Source organism: Cryptomeria japonica, chromosome 1, assembly GCF_030272615.1.
Source record: "Cryptomeria japonica chromosome 1, Sugi_1.0, whole genome shotgun sequence".
Lineage (NCBI taxonomy): Eukaryota > Viridiplantae > Streptophyta > Pinopsida > Cupressales > Cupressaceae > Cryptomeria > Cryptomeria japonica.
In genome coordinates, this window is record NC_081405.1 from 533,666,774 (window position 1) to 533,687,544 (window position 20,771).

The window sequence follows — 20,771 nt, forward strand, 5'->3', positions numbered from 1 at the left end:
TGTGCTTTACATGATCCTTCCGTTCATTCTCATAAAAACACATTAAAGATTCTTTGCCCCCTCCAAAAACATTACCAACCATTAAATTGCCAATTTTGGACATTAAGTGGAGAGTTGGCAATGTAATCAAATCTTTTTCCAAGATAGATAAAATATAAAATAGAGGTAGATGTCATAATATCTAAACTTGACCAATCAACAAAATCTGAATTTTTAGCTTTGGATTATGGATTATAAGACTTTTGCATACAATTGATGCCATCAACTTGATTTTGTTAGGTTAAAAATATTATTGTCGCTTGAAATTGGAAACTAGATATCTAAGATATGTAGCATAAATTTCATGCCAAAATATAGATTAAAAAGATAAGGTTTCAATTTTATTCATATGTTTTTTCTTATTATTTTAACAATACCTAATTCCATCATTGTCAAACTCTTATTAAGAATAAACACGCTTACCTAGGTAGGGGATGGGTGGTGGTCTTTGGATGGGATTTATTTAGGCTATTGAACCCTAGCATTCTTCTTTCAGATGAATAAAAGTAGGTTGGATTTTTTTAGAAGTAATAAATTAATTTTAATAAAAATAAAGTTCTATTGTTAATTTGTTATTTTTGTACTTCATTATCCTTATGTAATTATAAATATAATTAAGGTTTTCAATCTTATCATATAGTGTTGGAAATATGTTGAAATTGTTTATATGTCATTGATTGATGCAGAGGGATTATGATTGGCCACTTGGTTTGGGTGGATTTATATGGGAAATACAAGGTTTCCAATAGGTTTAATGACACCCAAATGACACAAAGAGACCCAAACAAGACCTCAATAAATGGTTGTTATAAAGGTTTAAAATGACTTATTAGACTCAACCCATAGGGTACCAACAAGTTTTAAAACCCTGACTTAAGTTTAGCTAGGCAAACTCACTTCTAGGCCCTCAAACCTAGTAGCCTTTCAAATGGGTAGAACACAAATAACTTTCAACTTTTACAAAGCAATCCAAAACAAAATTACAGATTAAAATACCCTTTTCGATCTTATTGAACATATGTCACAATGAGGTAGTGTTGTTTTGGAACACAAGCTTCAAAAATTGCTGCTCTGAATTAGGCCTAGCCCAATTAGCCTTCATGAGACTGTTATTTAGACTTTAATCCAGATTTTTCCAAAAGACTTCTCATAAAAATTGCACTTTCAGATACCCTTTTTGGATTTACACAACTTACCAAAATTAAACTAGGTGATTTTTTGTACCAAATCTCTCTAATGGCTGACTGAGATACTTTTTACTCACAACAATGGGTGCATTTACAAAGGAACTACCAACCCAACAACTCCAATCACTCCACAACTTTGGAAATAATTTTAATATGGTCCCAATCAAACACTTTGGGGGTCAATTTGACTCTATGACTCCTGCAAATATGAAAGCCCCAAATTAGGCCTCAAAACTCCCAAAAACTAGGGCTTGGTCAATCTCCCACATGCCATCACTTATCTGAGTGAACAAATCATGGAACACCATCTCCTTGATTCCCTCTAACAATTTTAATCATAAAAAATAGCCCTCCAATGTCTACTTTAGTGGCTGCTATACCTTAGCCTCATTTCCCACACCCTCTTCACACCTTCAAATCCACTTTCTAAGTGATCACCCTGCAATTTCTTGTCAATCCTTCATATTTAGTGTTAGCAAGATATGATACAACTTAGGAATTCATTTCAGGTCACAAGAAGTACAATTTTGGAATGAATCCTTATCCCATGCTCTCAAAACAATGTCAAAACAAGCCTTTCAAGAGGCCAATCAGTCAAATAAATCTGAAACAGAAATAGGAATGGATGTAAATGAATAAAAATAAATTTAAAATGCTATTTCTAGTTCATACAAGTGATACTTGATCAATGAATCATCAAAAGAGACTTTAAAATGCAAGAAAATGAGTTTTTATTGCCTTTCAATGATGCAATCCATACAAATATGCTTCTATAACCATTTCCCCCTTCACTTATCACTTTTTCCAACATATATAAGGTGTATTTCAACCATCCAAACTGACCTATATCAGTTATTTGTCATTATAGACTTGTTTAGACTCTAAAATCCATTTTCCCACCTAAAAACAACTAACCGTTAGAATTCAAAAATTTGAATTTCTAACTTACAATTTATTGAATATTTTAAAGTCTAACCTATCAAACTTGATGTTTAATTACTCCTAGGATCTAAAAAAACTTATCTAACCATCCAAATCCCATTTAGGCACTATTGGCCTTCCTTACATAATTTTTTTGGTCCTAAAGTCCTTATCAGGACCTTTAGGACATTTAACTCTAAAATCATATTGATCATTATAAATTGCCATTATTGGCTTCAAAATGTCCAAATTGATCTTTATAGAAGTCCTTGAGCCTTCATTCATGTTTTGACCATTTGGTTGCCTTGGTTTCTTCCTGGATGCTCCTGCATCATACACCCCACCTTCAAAGATACTCTTTCCCAAGAGTTGAATGGTTTTGTTTTTCATGCCTCTCAAGATTCTTGAGGGAGTCCTACAACTTGACCTCTTACTAGTTTTCAACTCTCCATCCCATTTCTTACAACCTGCACTCAAATCATTAGACAAAAACAAAGAAAACTTGTTACCAACTTCAACCGGTTTTTCATTGCTTGTTTGTTGTTTGGGATAGTCATAATGAGACTGCCTTATAGGTTCTATCTGCTGTATTTGAGGATCTAAAAGACCTTTAGCATTTCCCTTCATGGACATATCTGCACCAACCTTCCTTGGTGACACAATAGGGCACCAAAGTGTGCCCCCAACTACTCCTCCTTGACTCACTTGCTACTACAAACTGGTTACATTGTCAACATTTTCAGATTTCATCATCAACAATGATGACTTATGCTTCAAACCCGATTCATCCTTCTTCTGCTCCTACAAAGCAACATATTCTTTTCTTCCAAATACAATAATACTTCCTTTTTCATCAACATTACAAGGAAGAGGTGTAAGAGTGAAATATTGTCCACCCTTATGCACAACATACAAATTTTCAAGACCATAATGAATAATCATCCTAGAGGCTTGCCAAGGCCTTCCAAGAATGATATGACAACATGTCATGGGTATGATATCACACAAAACTCTATCACTATACCCTCCAATTGAAAAATCAACATAAGCTTGCTCCCTAATGACAATGTTTTGTTCATTGCTTACCCAAGATGCTTTATATGGTCTATTAATTGGAAACTTCTTCAATCCTAATTTGTTTACCATCTCATAAGATACCAAATTATCAAATGAACCAGAATCAATGATCATTCTACAAATTTTACCTTTTCTTTCACAATTGGTTTTAAAAATTGATACCTTGGGCTTCTCTTGTTGTTGTATTTGTTGTCTTCTCCTCACCATCAATAAATCACCTTCTAAGATTGGATTTGCTGGTAGGGGTTCCCTCTCTTCCTTCTTCTCATCCTCTTCTTGAGTAATTCCAACCCTTCTTTCTCTCCTTGTGTTATTCTCCTTTTCAGGACACCTAAAAGATTGATGCCCAACTTCACCACAAGTGAAACACTTTCCTGTGAAAATACCACTTCCTCTTCTGGCTGCAAATCTTCCTCCACCTCTTTGCCCATTCTTTGTGTCAACCATAGGTTCCTTGCCTTTGTAAATTCTATTTTACACTTTTCCTTCATTAAACCTACCGCCTCTACCTTTGTTTGCTTGTCCTCTTCCATTACCTTGCCTATCTTGTCTTATTTTTACTTTATCTTCAGCCTTCATGGCTAATTTGTAACACTCCTCCACTGTCCTTGGTGTAGCCATACTCATCTCATCTTGTATATTGTATCTCAGATGTACCTTCTCTTCCACATCTTCATCATGTGCTGCTCTTATGTCTAACTTGTGAAATTATTCAGTATACTTTTGGACATCCATGTCCTTTTTCTTCAGCCCTTCCATTTTTTTATACAATTGCACCTTATAATCATCTGGAAGGAACTTGTCTTTCATCTTGTCCATCATCCTTGTCCATGAGGTGATCTTAGGCAATCCTTTCTTTCCTCTATCTGCCTACAAGTTATACCACCACAATAATGCATGGCCCTTCTATTGGCAGTGGGCCAACATCCCTCGCGTGGATTCACAACATGGTTTAACAGCCTCCTGTGGATTCTATAAATCTAGTGATTGTATCAGGCATTGACAGGTCGATCTTTTGGTGCAACGACAACCCTACCTTGTAACAAGTGGTATCAGAGCTTGGTCATAGGCTCGAATCACGCAGGCCATGGCGAGTGATGCTGGGAGGGGGATTGTTGGCAATAGGCTAGCATCCCTCGCGTGGATTCGTGACATGGTTTAACAGCCTCCTATGGATTCTATAAGTCTAGTGATTGTATCAGGCATTGACAGGTCGATCTTTTGGTGCAATGGCAACCCTAGCTTGTAACACCTTCAACCTAGATTTAGCAACCTTAACCTTGAACTTATCTTCTACATCTTCACAATCAAAGTGATTTTCAAGAGCACAAAACCAATCAAGCAAAATTTCATCATCCATATTACCTTCATAAATTGGTAGATCAGTTCTTGTCTTTGAGTCTCCACTTTTGACAGCCTTCACTAGCTTTGCCAACCTTGCATCCTCAGGATCAACTCCTTCTTCCATTAGTGTTGCTTCTTCTTCTTCATGCTCTTCCTCTCCTCCTTTATCTACTAGGTTCTTCAATCTTTCCATCTCTTCTTTCATCTTCCTATTCTCTGCCATTTGTTCCTTCAATTTTTCAAGCTCTAGATTTGTTATCCTCAGAGGCAAATCTTCTTCTTCAGACATCTTTGTCCCTCTGATGTAGAGAATCAACTCTAGAAGGCTTCTTAGAGTAATATCAACTCCAAGGCTTCTACAAAGGATTCAATCCACCAGAAAGCCAAAGACTCTTCTCAATCCAAACACAAAACAAAAACCGCTTTCTCAGCCCAGATCTTTTGCTGAGCTCTGATACTAATTTGATGTAGAGGGATTATGATGGGTCACTTGGTTTGGGTGAATTTACATGGGAAATACAAGGTTTCCAATAGGTTTAATGACACCCAAATGCCACAAAGAGACCCAAACCAAAACAAGACCCCAATCAATAGTCATAAAGGTTTAAAAAGACTTATCAAACTCAACCCACATGGTACCAACAAGTTTCAAAACCCTAACTAAAGTTTAGTTAGGCAAACTCACTTCTAGGCCCTCAAACCTAGTAGCCTTTCAAATGGGTAGAACACAAATAACTTTCAACTTTTATAAAGCAATCCAAAACAAAATTATAGATTAAAATACCCATTTCTATCTTACTAAACATATGTTAGAATGAGGTATTGTTATTTTGGAACACAAGCTTCAAAAATTGCTTCTCTGAATTAGGCCTAGCCCAATTAGCCTTTTTGGGACTGTGATTTAGACTTTAATCCAGATTTTTCCAAAAGACTTTTCATACAAATTGCACTTTCAGATACCCTTTTCAGAGTTACACAACTTACCAAAATTAAACTAGGTGATATTTTGTACCAAATCTCTCTAATGGCTGACTAAGACACTTTTTACTCACAAAAATGGGTGCATTTACAAAGGAACTACCAACCCGACAACTCCAATCACTCCACAAATTTAGACAGTATTTTTATATGGTTCCAATCAAATACTTTGGGGTTCAATTTGACTCTGACTCCTGGAAATATGAAAGCCCCAAATTAGGCCTCAAAACCCCTAAAAACTAGGGCTTGGTCAATCTCCCACATGCACTCACTTATCTGAGCAAACAAATGATGGAACACCATCTCCTTGATTCCATCTAATAATTACAATCATAAAAACTAGCCCTCTGATGTCTACTTTAGTTGTTGCTATACCTTAGCCTCATTTCCCACACCCTCTTCACACCTTCAAATCCACTTTTTGAGTGATCACCCTGCAATTTCTTGTCAATCCTGCATATTTAGTGTTAGCATGATATGATACAACTTAGGGATTCATTCCAATTCATAGTAAGTACAGTTTTGGAATGAATCCTTATCCCATGCTCTCAAAACAATGTCAAAACAAGCCTTTCAAGAGGTCAATCAGTGAAATAAATCTGAAACAGAAATAGGAATGGATGTAAATGAATCAAAAAAACTTTAAAATGCTATTTCCAGTTCATACAAGTGATAATTGATCAATGAATCATCAAAAGAGACTTTAAAATGCAAGAAAATGAGTTTTTATTGCCTTCCAATGATGCAATCCGTACAAATATAATTCTACAACCATTCCCCCTTCATTTCTCACTTTGTCCAACATATATAAGGTGTATTTCAACCATCTAAACTGACCTATATCAGTTATTTGTCATTATAGACTTGTTTAGACTCTAAAATCCATTTTCCCACCTAAAAACAACTAACCATTAGAATTCAAAAATTTGAATTTTTAACTTACAATTTATTGAATATTTTAGTGTCTAACCTATCAAACTTGATGTTTTATTACTCCTAGGATCTAAAAAAGCTTATCTAGCCATCCAAATCCCATTTAGGCACTATTGGCATCCCTTACATAATTTTTTTTGTCCTACAGTCCTTATCAGAACCTTCATGACATTTAACTCTAAAATCATATTGATCATTATAAATTGCCATTATTGGACTCAAAATGTCCCAATTGACCTTTATAGAAGTCCTTGAGCTTTTATTCATGTTTTGACCATTTGGTTGCCTTGGTATCTTCCTAGATGCTCCTGCATCATTGATGTCAACACTGTGCTCCGGTTGGATATGGTTATGTCCTGGTTGGTTCATGTTCCGGTTGGACTTGGTTATTAGTGATTCTGATTTGGTATGATCAGATTGGTTGTTTTGGTTTTGGATGGTTATATGCTTGTCACATTCAGTTGGTTCATGATTTGGTGCTCCGGAAGCTATCGCTTATGTTCTGGATTACCAGTTGATACTCTTGGTACCAGTTGGCTTTATTGGTTGGTGATATTCTATGATTTGGTTAAGTGATTTTGGTCTGGCTTATAGAAATTGTTCCTAACATGTTTAAGGTGTTCTTGATCATGTCCTAATTCTTTAGTGGCTTTGCATTGGCAAGCGTGATGATTTGGTGATCCTATTTAGATATGATTGGCTATTCAGTGTTATTTGCATTAAGGGTTTCTATTGGTTGGTGAAACTTGTTGATATAGGTCTTACTGGAATTTCCAGTGGATATAGTTATTTGGGAATTTGTATTAGGTCCATGCTATGTAATGTAAATCATAATATTGGTCTGGTGGTATCGTGTGATGAAATTTTTATAATTATGGTTTATGGGTTTAGGGTTTAGTCGACCTTGTTATCAAGGTTGATGATCTGTATTTATAGGAGATTTATTCATGTAATTTGTAGAGAATGGTATGGTATGGTTATGTCTACATTATCAGAGAGAGGTAATTGTGCGAACATATATATATATATATATATATATATATCATTCAGGGAAGGATTGTGAAGGATTTAGAGTTACAGGGCAGACATATGTGCTTAACCAGAACTATATCAAGCATTAAGAGATGCTATTATCACTATTCATTTTCTCCAAATTGTAGTCCGATGTTTATGTAAGTTAGTGAAACTTCCCTTTTGTGATGAGAAGTGAGCTCTAGGTGGTTGGCTTGATTGCAAGTGCAATCCCCATTGTAATTATTTCACATACTATTGCATAAGTATTATCTGACTATGGGTAGGGTTTCCCACCATGGTTTTTCCCTTTACCTGGCTTTCCATGTCAAAATATTGGTGTTGTGTGTTGTGTTCTTTCATACTTTATCTTTCACTATGTTGTTTATATTGTGCTCTAGTAAATGGTTTATAAACTGCATTAATTGTTTATACTTGTGGAAAACTGATTCACTCCCCCTCTTAGTTTTCCTCCAGTATCAAAGATTCTAACAATTGGTATTAGAGCGAGGTCCTTTCTGTAGAAGCTTAATCGCTTGAGGAGATCTGATGGTATCAAATTCTACATTTAATCCCTATCAGAAGGATAGTCCCAGATTTGATGGTACAAATTACAAAATATGGAAGGAGCGAATGAAGATTCTGTTGGCAATTGGTGGAATTGATTATGTGTTGCATTGATGTTTTGTCATTGATGGCAACACCGACTATTTTGGTTGTTTATTTGGATTAATATGATATTGATCGGGTATACTTTGGTGTGCTTTAGTTTGTGGAATTCATTTAGATCTATCATTCACGCTATTCAGATGTGTATCATGATCAGTTGGTTCGAGATTTGATCACTTAAGAGCTATCATTTGTTCTAGTAAGCCGTTTGGTCACCAGTAAGGGTTTTACCAACAGAGCTTTGTTGAAGATCTTTTGATGCACGTGATAACGGGTGTTGGCGCGGCTTCTAGATTTCTTTCCAGATGTTGTTTGTTATCTTGTTCGTGTTCTTGTTGATCAATGGTGTTGGATTTGGGTTCAGACCTAATGATATCTTATTCAGCTAGGTTATGGACCGATTTATGTAACGTGTTGGTGGATGATCCCAATGTGTTACCGGTTGGATCTATTTATTGGATTATGTTGTTTCAGTCTTAGGTCAACTTGGTTGATCACTGGATTGCGGGTTTATGTTATGAATTTATTATATTATCTTTTAGGTGGCTGACCTAATTATTTAGGTCCCAGGTTGGTATAAATATGATGTAAGATCTCTTTGTAGATCATGGGCATATTCATGGGATTAAGGTTATAGGATTATCTGTGTACGAATAGGGTTGTAATCATATGCAGAGGTTTTGGTCAATCATAAGTGATCGAATTGGGTTGGTGAAAGAGGTTTAAGACCTCTGGTACTAAGCTTAAGCGAAATGGTATTCAGGCATAGGAGATGTTATTCTTGCAGTTAACTCTTCTTTCCGGATTGTAGTTTGGATTTATTTTGTAGTCAGTGAGGCTCCTTTTGTGATGAGTAGTGTGCTCTAGGCTATTGGCCTTCCTACATGTGCAAATCCCTTTTTATGTAATCACATACTTAGTGCAGAAGTATTATCTGACTGTGGGTAGGCTTCCCACTGTGGTTTTCCCTTTATCATATTTTCCATGTATAAATATTGGTGTTATCTTTTGTGGATAGTTGGTAAATGTTCTATGGATTATATTTGTGCTTAACTGTTATATTTTCTATTTTGGTATTTAGTTTATGTATTTCGGTAATAAGGTTTCAATTCTTAAAGTTCTATAATCTATTAAAAAATGATTCACCCCCCCTCTTAGTTGTTCATTGGTTATCTGAGTTGTCTAACAATTGGTATCAGATCCTGGTCCTCTCTGTAGAAGCTTAACCGCTAGAGGAAGATCCTATGGCATCAAATAGTTCAAGTTCATCAAGTTCATCTGCAACTGTTTTCCAAAGAGAAATTCCTAGGCTTGATGGAACAAATTACAGAGTATGGAAGATTAGGATGGAGACTCATCTAAGATTTCTTGGTAAGGAGATTTGGGAGATCACTAAGAAAGGATATATACCTCATAATCCAACATCTAGAAATCCTCCTCTGACAGGATTGGATAAGGACATTGAAAATGATTGTAGAGCTAGAGAAGCCCTTTTGTGTGCACTTTCTAATCAGCAAGTTATGGGACTAATCGACAAGTCAACTGCAAAGGATATATGGGATAAATTGGAGACTCTGAATGAAGGTGACCCTACTGTTAAAATTGTTAAAATTGATGGTTACTGGGTGAGATATGAGAACATGAAGATGGAAGAAGATGAAAGGATTACTTCTTTTATGGAGAGAGTTAATGAAATTGTTCTAGGAATTCAATGTTGTGGTGGATCTCTGAGCAAAGATGAAATGGTTTCTAAAGTATTGAGAGATTTGCCATCAGCTTATAAGATGAATGCTACTATAATTAATGAGTTAAGAACAATGGAAAACACCTCTATTAATAGAGATACCTTGGTTGGGAAGTTATCTTCTTTTGAGCTTAAGGAATTTGGTTCTTCTGGAGTTGCAAAAATTGAACCTGCTTTTCATGCATCTACATCATCTACCGGCAAGAGTGATTGAAAAGCCTTATATGCTAAGGAATGGGAGGAAATTAAGAAACAAGATGAAGAGTTTGAGCAACTTGAAGCCCTATTTGCTAGAAGAGTACCTAAAGGCTCGACACGAAGTAAGTAGGAAGGAAAATCACCTTTTAAATGTTTCACATGTAATAAGATAGGACATTTTGCATCTAGATGTCCTGAAAGGAATTCAAGATTTGAGGAAAGAGTTAGAAGATTGTTTAAGCCTAACCATGATTATCAGAACAAGCACAAGTACAAGAAGAACAAAGAAAAATCATGCTACTATGCAGATGAGGAAGGTGTGACTGATTCCGATGATGAACCAACACAAGATTCAGCTACTGGATCCGGCAATGGAAAGGAATGGGTATTCTTGGCTATCAAGGAAGATGATCTAGTACCTGAAGAAAAGGCCATTGCTGCTAAAGTTGAAGACAAGGACAAATGGGTGATAGATAGTGGATGTTCACATCATATGATTGGAGATAAAAGGAAGCTTCTATCTTTGCAATAATTTGATGGTGGTCTAGTTAGATTTGGAGATGATAAAGAATGAATGATCAAGGGAAGAGGAACTATATCATTGGATGGTAAGCATGATACTGATAATGTTTATTATTTTGAAGGTTTAAGGCATAATCTTTTGAGTGTAGGATAGTTGGTGGATAAGGGATTTTAGTTACAACTCAAGGATGGAAAATGCAAGATTATCAACAGATCTGGATTGGAGATTGCAACCAGTACTTAGATTAAAGGTAACATATTTCATTTGAACTCTGGTGAGAAAACATGTTTGAATGCAAAAATTGATGGGAGATGGCTATGGTATAAAAGGTTGTGTCATGTGAATTTTGATTGCATTATAAAGATCACTTTTACTAAGGTAGTTAGAGATATACCTAAGATTGTGAAGCCCTATAATCTAGTATGTAAGGAATGTCAAATGGGAAACCAAGTCAGAACTTCTTTTAAGACTATACAAGACAAATCTAATGATGTTCTTGATCTTATTCATATTGATTTGTATGGTCTTTCTAGAATCAAAAGTTTTTCAGGGTGATAGATATTTTATGCTAATCATTGATGACTATTATAGAAAGATGTGGGTTACTTTTCTAAGGGAGAAATTTGAAGCATTCAAAAACTTTAAAATCTTTAAAGCTAAAGTTGAAACAGAGACAGGATTGAAGCTTAAATGCTTAAAGTCTGATCAAGGTGGAGAGTTAACATCCAGTGAATTTAACAGTTATTTTGAAAAGGATGGGATAAGGAGATAGTTATCTACACCTCAGACACCTCAGCAAAATGGAGTTGTGGAAAGGAAGAATAGAACTATCTTAGATGTGGCTAGAACTATAATGATGGAAGCTAATCTGCCTCATATCTACTAGAGAGAAGTTGTGAGCATGACAATATATATATTCAACAAAGTTAATATCAAAGGAGACACCAATAAGACACCTTATGAGTTATGGTTTGGTCATACACCTACAGTTAAGTATTTCAGAATCTTTGGTAGTAAATGCTATATCAAAAGAGATGATTCCATTAGAATTTTTGATCCTATATGTGATGAAGGGATATTTATTGGTTATTCTAATGAAATAAAAGCATATAGATGTTATAACAAAAGATTGCAAAGAATTGTGGAGAGAACTAATGTCAAGGTGGATGAGCTTAACAGAAGTCAAATCAAAACTTATGAGAGAGAACCGGTAGTGGAAATGATCATAACTGAACTGGAAGCACCTACACCAAAACAAAATGTTGAATCAGTTATTCTGGTAGTATTAGGAAATTTAACAGTAACTGAAGATCAGAGCAGAGGAACAAAAAATCATAAGACTCCTAAGTATGTTAGGTTAAATCATTCAAAAGATCAGATCATTGGAGACAAGAACAAATGAGTGATGACAAGAAGAAAGTTGGTAACTGATGAGGTATGTTTAATTTCTCAAATTGAGTTGGCATCAGTAATTGAAGCATGTAAAGATGAATGTTGGATAAAAGCTATGGAAGAAGCATTAAATCAGATAGAAAAGAATAATACATGGACTTTAGTTCCTTGACCTAAAAGTAAGAATTTTATTGGGACTTTAATATCATTATTGACTAATTGACATCAATGACAACATAACATATTATTAATACAATATTCATGCAAATGCCAACAATCTCCCCCTTTTGCATTGGTGGTAATACACATATCAACACCTATTGATTGCTATTCTGATTTGTGAATAGGAATCCTGGTTTACATTACCAAGTATTCACCATGCTCTTCATGTCTTCATCTTATTACTAGTTCTCCTCCTCATAATAACATAATACTTCTCCCCCTTTGACAACAATGCCAAATTGAAAGTAAATCATGTAATTAAAAATTTCATTGTACAATAGTAATAATCTACAACTAAATGCTCCCCCTGTGGAATAGATTCCAATACTACACCAATCCTTTGTAAAATTTTGCAAGTAGTTCAGGGAGTGATGAAATCAACATCATGCTCAAATAACCTCATGAAAGGGTACAACCCCTAGTTGAATTCTAAGATACTCAAATGTAGTCTTAGGTAGAGGTTTGGTAAAAATATCTGCAAGCTGCTCCTTGGTAGAAACATGCTCTAAGATAACATCTTTTCTCTGCACTTTTTCCCTCAAGAAATGATACTTCAATTAAATGTGCTTGGTTCGTGTGTGCAAACCAAGATTCTTAGAAATAGTTATGGCACTTGTATTATCACATAAAATCTTTATAGGTTCTGAGATCTTCATCTTAAAACCTTCCAAAATGTGCCTCATCCAAATAGCCTGTGTGCAATTCATATAAGCTGCAACATACTCAGCTTCAATAGTAGATTGTGAAGTACAACTCTGCTTCATAATAATCCATGAAATAAGTCTTCCTCCAAGAAAGAATGCTCCACCTATTGTGCTTTTTCAGTCATCAACATTTCCTGCCCAATCAACATCTGTGTACACCTTCAAATCAAATTTTCCTCCATATGGATACCATAATCCATAGTCAATAGTACCTTTTAGGTATCTAAAAATTCTCTTGGTTGCTATCAGATGTGTTTCCTTTGGATTCTTCTGGAATATAGCAACTATACCAACTGCATGGGCTATATCGAGTTTCCTATGAACAACATAGTGTAATTTTCTAGTCATTGACCTATATTCCTTTTCATCAACAAATTTAGATTCATCTTCCTTAGATAACTTACAACCTGTAACCATTGGTGTCCCAACTAGTTTGCAGTCACTCATGCCAAATATCTTCAAGACCTCTTTCACATACTTAGATTGTGTAATGAAAATACCAATTCTTCATTTGTTGTATCAACAAGCCTATGAAATTTTTTATTTCCCCTACTAAAGACCTTTCAAACTCATTTTTTATTTCATCTACAAAACTATTTCTCATGACATCATTACCTCCAAATATGATATCATCAACAAATACTTCATTGACCAGTATTTCATATCCTTCAGACTTGATATAAATGTTACTATCATCACTGGTTCTTAGAAAACCTATCTTCATCAGATGTGTATGAAGTCTTTCATACCATGCTCTGGGTGCCTTCTTTAATCCATATAAAGCCTTATGCAATTTGCATACCATGTCTCTCTCATCAGTCAAAGCATAACCATCTGGTTGCTCTATGTATACTTCTTCTTCTAATATCCCATTCAAAAATGTAGACTTAACATCCATCTGGTATACCTTGAACTTCTTATGGGCTATAAATGCAAGTAAAGTTCTAACACCTTCTAGTCTTGCTACTGGTGCAAAATTTTCACCATAATCTTCTCCTTCTTCTTCTGCATAAGTTTTGCAAACCAACATAGCCTTATTGTGAATTACAACACCATCTTCATTCAACTTGTTTCTGAATACCCATTTAGTACCTATAACATTCTTATTTACCGGTCGGGGTACTAGGGTCCAAGTGTTGTTCTTCTTAATTTGATCCAATTCCTCCTCCATAGATTTAACCCAATGATCATCACCAAATGACTCCTTAGCAGTTCTTGGTTCAATGAGGGAGATCATGCAAGAGTTCTCTCTTATTATCCTTCTGGTTAGTACTCTAGCATCCTTATCCCCGATAATTTGTTCAGGACTGTGATTCAGTCTCACATATCTAGGAATAATATGATCATTATCTTCAGGTTCAACTTCATCATTATCATCATCTTCTGAATTTATCTGTTCCAGTTGAACAAGTGCATTAGGATTTTCTTTTTCGGTTTTAGATTTAGTAGTTTCTGGTTCCAAAAGCAAAATGCAAGGATCTTCATCCTTCTTCTCCAAACTGATTTCCTTTGAAACTTTAGGACATTCATCCACTTGAACATCAACACTCTCAACAATTCTCTGTGTTTAGTTGTTAAAAAATTTGTAGGCCTTACTCTTGGTGGAATAGCCAATAAATATGCCTTCATCACTCTTAGCTTCAAATTTGCTAATGTAATCACCTCTCTTAATAAAACATTTTCTTCCAAATATCTTAAATAGCTAACATCGGGTTATCTTCCATACCAATATTCATAAGGGGTCTTGTCCTTACCTCTTTTCACCAGAACTTAGTTCATAGTGTAGATAGCTGTACTGACAACTTCTCTCCAAAATTTTTTCGCTACACCTCCTTGTATCAACATTGTCTTAGCAGCTTCAACCACTTACTGGTTGTTCCTCTATGCGATACCATTCTGCTGTGGTGTCCTTGGTGCAGAAAGTTGTCATTTGATGTCGTTCTCATCACAGTACTTAGTGAATTCCTCAGAAGTAAATTCACCACCTTGATCTATTCTTAGACATTTTATCTTCTTTCTACTCTCTCTCAACTAAGATCCTAAATGCCTTGAACTTACCAAAACCTTCAGTCTTATCCTTCAAGAATGTGACCCACATCATCCTTGAGCAATCATAATTGAGAATCATGAAATATCTGTCAACTTGAATGCTTTTTGTTCTTATTGGTCCACAAAGATTTGTATGAATCAAATCTAACAAATGCTTTGCTGAGAAGGATTTTCTCTTGAAAGTTGAAGAAGTCATCTTTCCCAACTGACATTCTTTGCAAATAGTATTAACTGGTTTGTCTAACTGAGGCAAACCTCTCACTATCTTGGAATTACTCACTTTAACAATGTTATCAAATTTTATATGAAAAAATCTCATATGCCAAAGCTAACTATCATCTATTTTTGCAATCAAACAATCGCTAACTTTAGGATTAAGGTGAAACAAGTTACCTTTAGTTTGCTTCCCGATTGCAATCAATTCACCTTTGTTGTTAAAGATTTTGCACATGCCATTTTTAAACTCTAGTGGGTATCCTCTGTCATTAAGTTGTGCCACACTCAACAGATTGTTCTTTACACCTTCAACCTAGTATACATCATCAACACTTCTCTTCCCATTAAGATAAATAACTCCCTTTCCTTTAACCATGCAGAGTAAGTCATTGCCAAATCTTACAACACCGCTGTCAAATTCCTTCAAGGAAAGAAATTTGCTCCGATCACCAATCATATGATGTGAACAACCACTATCAATGATCCAATCAACAGAGCTATCCATCATGGACACTAATGCCTTCTGGTCTGATATCTGTTCCTTAATAACTACAAACACAATATCTTCACTAGCATCACCATCAGATTCTTCATCGGTGATACCACTATCAACAACAATAAGACAATCTCTCTTGCTTTTACCCTTATACTTCTTGAATTTCTCTTTCTTGTGTTCATTTTCACCATTAGGACAATTAGCAGCTATGTGGCCAATCTTGTTGCATGCAAATCATTTTAAAGGTAATTTACCTCTATATTTGCTAGCACCTCTAGGCAATCGATTTGCCAAAAATGCTTCAAGCTCCACTAAACTGTCTTCATCATCACCATCTCTGCTGGATATGGATTCATAACCATAACTAGTATCTCTACTTTTTCTCACAGATGGGTTAGAGACAAAATCTTTGAATGTAGACTTTGATTTCTGTACACTACCATCATAACCATTTCCAATCCTCTTAGACTCTCCTCTTTAGCAATCTTAAAATGTTCATCACCGCTATAAATCTCTTCAAGTTTTCGCCATACCTCATGTGCAGTCTCTAGACCATGAACATCTACATATTCAACATCAGACATGGAACTAATAATGGCCTCTAATGCTTGATGATTTTCTTGTTCTTCTTTCTTCTGATCATTAGTCAGAATCCCAGTGGGTGCAACATATTTAGTATTGACATGTTCCCAATATTGACTTCCTAGACTCTTTATATAAATTTTCATTTTGTTGCTCCATATCCTATAGTTTTCTCTGTTAAACTTTAGACCTTCCTTCTTCATCTGTATCTACAAGATCTTTTCCTCAAGATGTTAGGCTTAGATCTTAGGGGACCTAAGTTGCTCTGATACCAATTGATGGTATGATGAAAGAATAAGTATTCGGTAGATTACTAAGAGGGGGGGAATCAGTAAATTAAAAAACCGATGCAAACTTCCCAATCTCAATCTCAATCACACAAAGTAAACTTATCAATGAAATAACTTTGTCAAGATAATATCTCATAAGAAAAACTCGTTGACTGTTATAGCAACTTAACAGTAAACAACTTTAAACTTGTAAAAATACAAATTCTTTATCATATGTCAACAAACTTCATTTCTTAATGCTTCTAGTTATCATGCCTTATCAGAATAGTTAAGTAGTTAATCAAATCAATCATAAGATCATAACCACAAATACATTCACCAAATGACACAAATATTTTTGACGTGGAAACCCAAATGGGAAAAACCACAGTGAGATGAGACTCACAATATAACTATCTGAACTCTTCTGAAGTTTGCCTTGTTAGGAGCCAAGCCTATTAAAGCTTTTACAAAAGTCCTGTTAAGAACTGATCCTATTAGGAATCACCCAGTTAATGGATTGACTACAAATGCCTTTGTTAGAATCAAGTACACTGTTAGGAGTAACCTCGGTAGAGGATTTGAGAATCCAAGCCAATGGATCACCTTGTTAGGGGATTTAAGAAGTAACCAATCTTGTTAGAGCTTACCCGGTTAGGGGATTTCAATTCTATTGTAATTGTTTGAAGACAACAGGATTTTGATTGATCTGTCTAAATAACACTACACTTGCTTGATCAAATCCTTTTAAGCTTCTATCTATCTTTACTCAAATTGCAGATTCATTATCCAATTCGGTAACCACACACTCAACTAATTTTTGCTAGCACCTTTTACAAAATAATTTCATCGACCTTATAACAAATCAATTAGATCAGTAACACAACAAAAACCTAATTCTCTCATAGAGATTAGAAACAAATTGGTTCAAGTATGACCGTTGGATTTACATAGCAATCTGTACACATTATTCAAGAAAACTCCAACCGCTCCTTGATCACCACTTCATCGGACTTTGTAACTCATCACACGCTTTGCATTAGATTGAATATACTTTTCTCATTCCGTAGACAAAAAGTGGACTACAACAATTTGAACTTATCTTCGTACAATGGTCACACATGTCATCATCATTACCGCTCATCATCAAATCATAAACCAACATAACCAATTCAACAATCTTAATCGGTTAGGGTTTAACAAAAACAATTGGTAGGGTTTACTGGTTACATTACTTAGATAGGGTTTGACCTCTTATACCGGTTACCGGTTCAACTCACAAATTTACATACCGGTTTACAATATCTTCCACAAAGTTCTTCCTACCGGTTACAAGACAATATCAATAATAACAACATTTTTTGCAATATCATTAATATCATTACCGGTTAATTGACATCAATGACAACATAACATATCATTAATGCAATCTTCATGCAAATGCCAACTCCTTTTCAATCTTCAACTAGTCATAAACCCACATTTAGGCACTTTAGAGTTTTTGGGTCTCTTGCATGGGCTCACATTCCAACTAAGAAAATAAATACTATAAATCCATAGATATAGCCTTAAATATTTGTTGGGTATCTAGTTGATTTCAAATTTTATAGCCTTCTCCATCCCACCATTCATAAGTTGTTCATTGAGAGGTGTTCATTTTGAGGAGAGCTCTTAGTTATTCTCATTGTAGTTCTCAATCTAACATCACTTTGGAGACTTTTCACGATGATGATAGTTCTTGAGAGGATCTTAATCCTTCTAATCTTGATGAAGAGTCTTCTTCCTCCACTTTAAATAGTGATAATGATGATGGAGTTTCACATTCATCTCCTAGTTATCATTTAGAGGTTGATTATTCTCCTCCAAACTCTTTACCTATAGAACCTTTGTGGGCTCATAAATTTTTTGAGTTAGTGGGTGATTAGGTTGGTGATCCATTATGTACTAAAAAAACAGTCACAATTTCAGCAAGTTCCATATCTCTTCCTTGCTTCAACTTCCAATCCACATTATTTTTGAGAAGCTTTTGGTATTTTCAAGTGGGAATGCTATAATGCAAGATGAGTTGAATTCTTTGGAAAGGAACTACACATGGGATTTAATCCCTCTTCCTATGGGAATAAAACTTGTAGGATGTGAGTGGATCTATCAGACACATTTTATACCATATGAGTTGGTTGATAAACATAAGGTTCACTTGGTGGCAAAAGGATTCTCCTAGGTTCCTGGTATTGAATGCTCTGAGACTTTTATATTAATTACTAAGGTGAATTTCATCTAACTTATCCTTTCTCTAGTTGGAGCTCATTGCTGGGAAGTTAATTAGATGGATGTGAAGAGAACATTTCTTCATGGTGACTTCTTAGAGTAAATCTACATGGAGCAACCATAGGCATTTGTGAGGATCTTTCACTCATGTTTCAACTTTGAAAGTCTCTCTAAGGCCTCAAAGTGGCTCCTCAAGATTGGTATGTTAAGATGGAATCCTTAATTCTGATCCAAACATATACATTCTATGGAAGGGTGACACTCTCACATTTATGGGTCTCTATATTGATGACTCTTTGATCACAAGGATTCAGAGATTACTTTAGTGGCGAATATTCTCCAATGGTGAATTTTTCACTTCGGTGACTGGGGAAATGGTGAATATTTTGTACCGACTGGGGGTGGCCATGTCGCTAGAACATTACCAATTTTTGTCAAAGTCACGACTCGATCGCCATATGTTTTATGCAATTAAATGTTTTTATGCGATAATTTCGCTAATACAATATATGGTGGACACACGGTAAATTTAATTTTTTTTGCCTACACTCTTCGAGGTTGCCTTAATAGATGACCTTAATTCGCCTATAGGCATGTGAAGATTTGTTAGCCAGGGGGACCCAATTTGCCCGACATCTTGCCGACGCGTGTCTCCATTCACCCCAACTTTCACCAACTATATTGTATTCACCAATTATTTGGACGACCTATAATTGCCTTGAAAATTACATAAGTCATATTTGGATGACCTATAATCGCCTCAAAAATTACATAAGTCATGTTATAGTTACGCGGGATTCACCAAATATTTGTATACCATATAAAATTCCCACGGAATTCGCCATATAAGGATTAGTATAAATACATGCAAAGATCAGATCTATCTCAACACAATTTGGTAGGTTCTAGGCTCTGAATTTTGATCAATAGCGAAGTTTCAGACCAAGAAAAATCATTGTTGTTGACTACATTGGTGACTGCTAGTGACCTAAAGCCGTGGTATATTATACATTATAGTCTATTATTTCTTCTTCAACAAATTGATATTTTTTTGGTAGCCTTTAATTCGTTGGAGATGTCGAACAAGAAGAGGGGTAGGAAACTTGAATGTGGGGAAGTCCAGGAGAGGCCAACAAAAAGCGGAACATTGTCTTCATACTTTGACATTGGAAAAGATTATGGTGAAAATCATGAAGGTACATCATCACAAGTACAAGTACAAAATTTGCCACCTACACCGCATGTTGAAGACGGCGGCGAACTTGATATCTCAAATCAGGATGATCTTGAAGAAGATTATCTAGTAGATACCCAAGTTAGCCAGGATGATATAATCGACTTGGGTGATAATGCCATTGATGATAATGCACGGAAGGGGAAAAGAAAAGCCATATCAAAAAAGGGTGAACTACAATCAAAAAAGGATCGGGAGTGGGATATGTCAGTGAGGAATTTTTAAATTAATTGGGCATCAAAGTATCCATTCATTGAACTAGTGGAGAATCCAATTGAAGGTGAACCCCCAATAGAATGTAGGTGTAAGATTTGCACTTGGAAACATAACAAGGAAATTACGCTGCAGCTAAAATTTGACACCATAGAAAAGCATATGGGTAAAGTTTATGAAAAACAAATGATATATGGGGTTGAAAAATCAGTGATAAGATGGAAAACAAAGGAGGAATGTAAGCATGTGAGGAATGTCGAAGAGTATTATTTTTATGAGAAAATACAGACGAAGCCTGTTGAAGTTAAAGGTTCTATTGAAGTTGTTTTTGGAAAAGTAATGCAAATAGAACAACTGGGAAAAGTTGTTCAGTTAAGCATTGTGTTGGTGTAAATAATTATTCATCTTGGATATTATTACACTTACTTAAGTTTACTTAGGATAATGCATTTCATAGTAGTTTGGGTATGAGACACTTGGGTGTTTGTGCCACATTGGGATA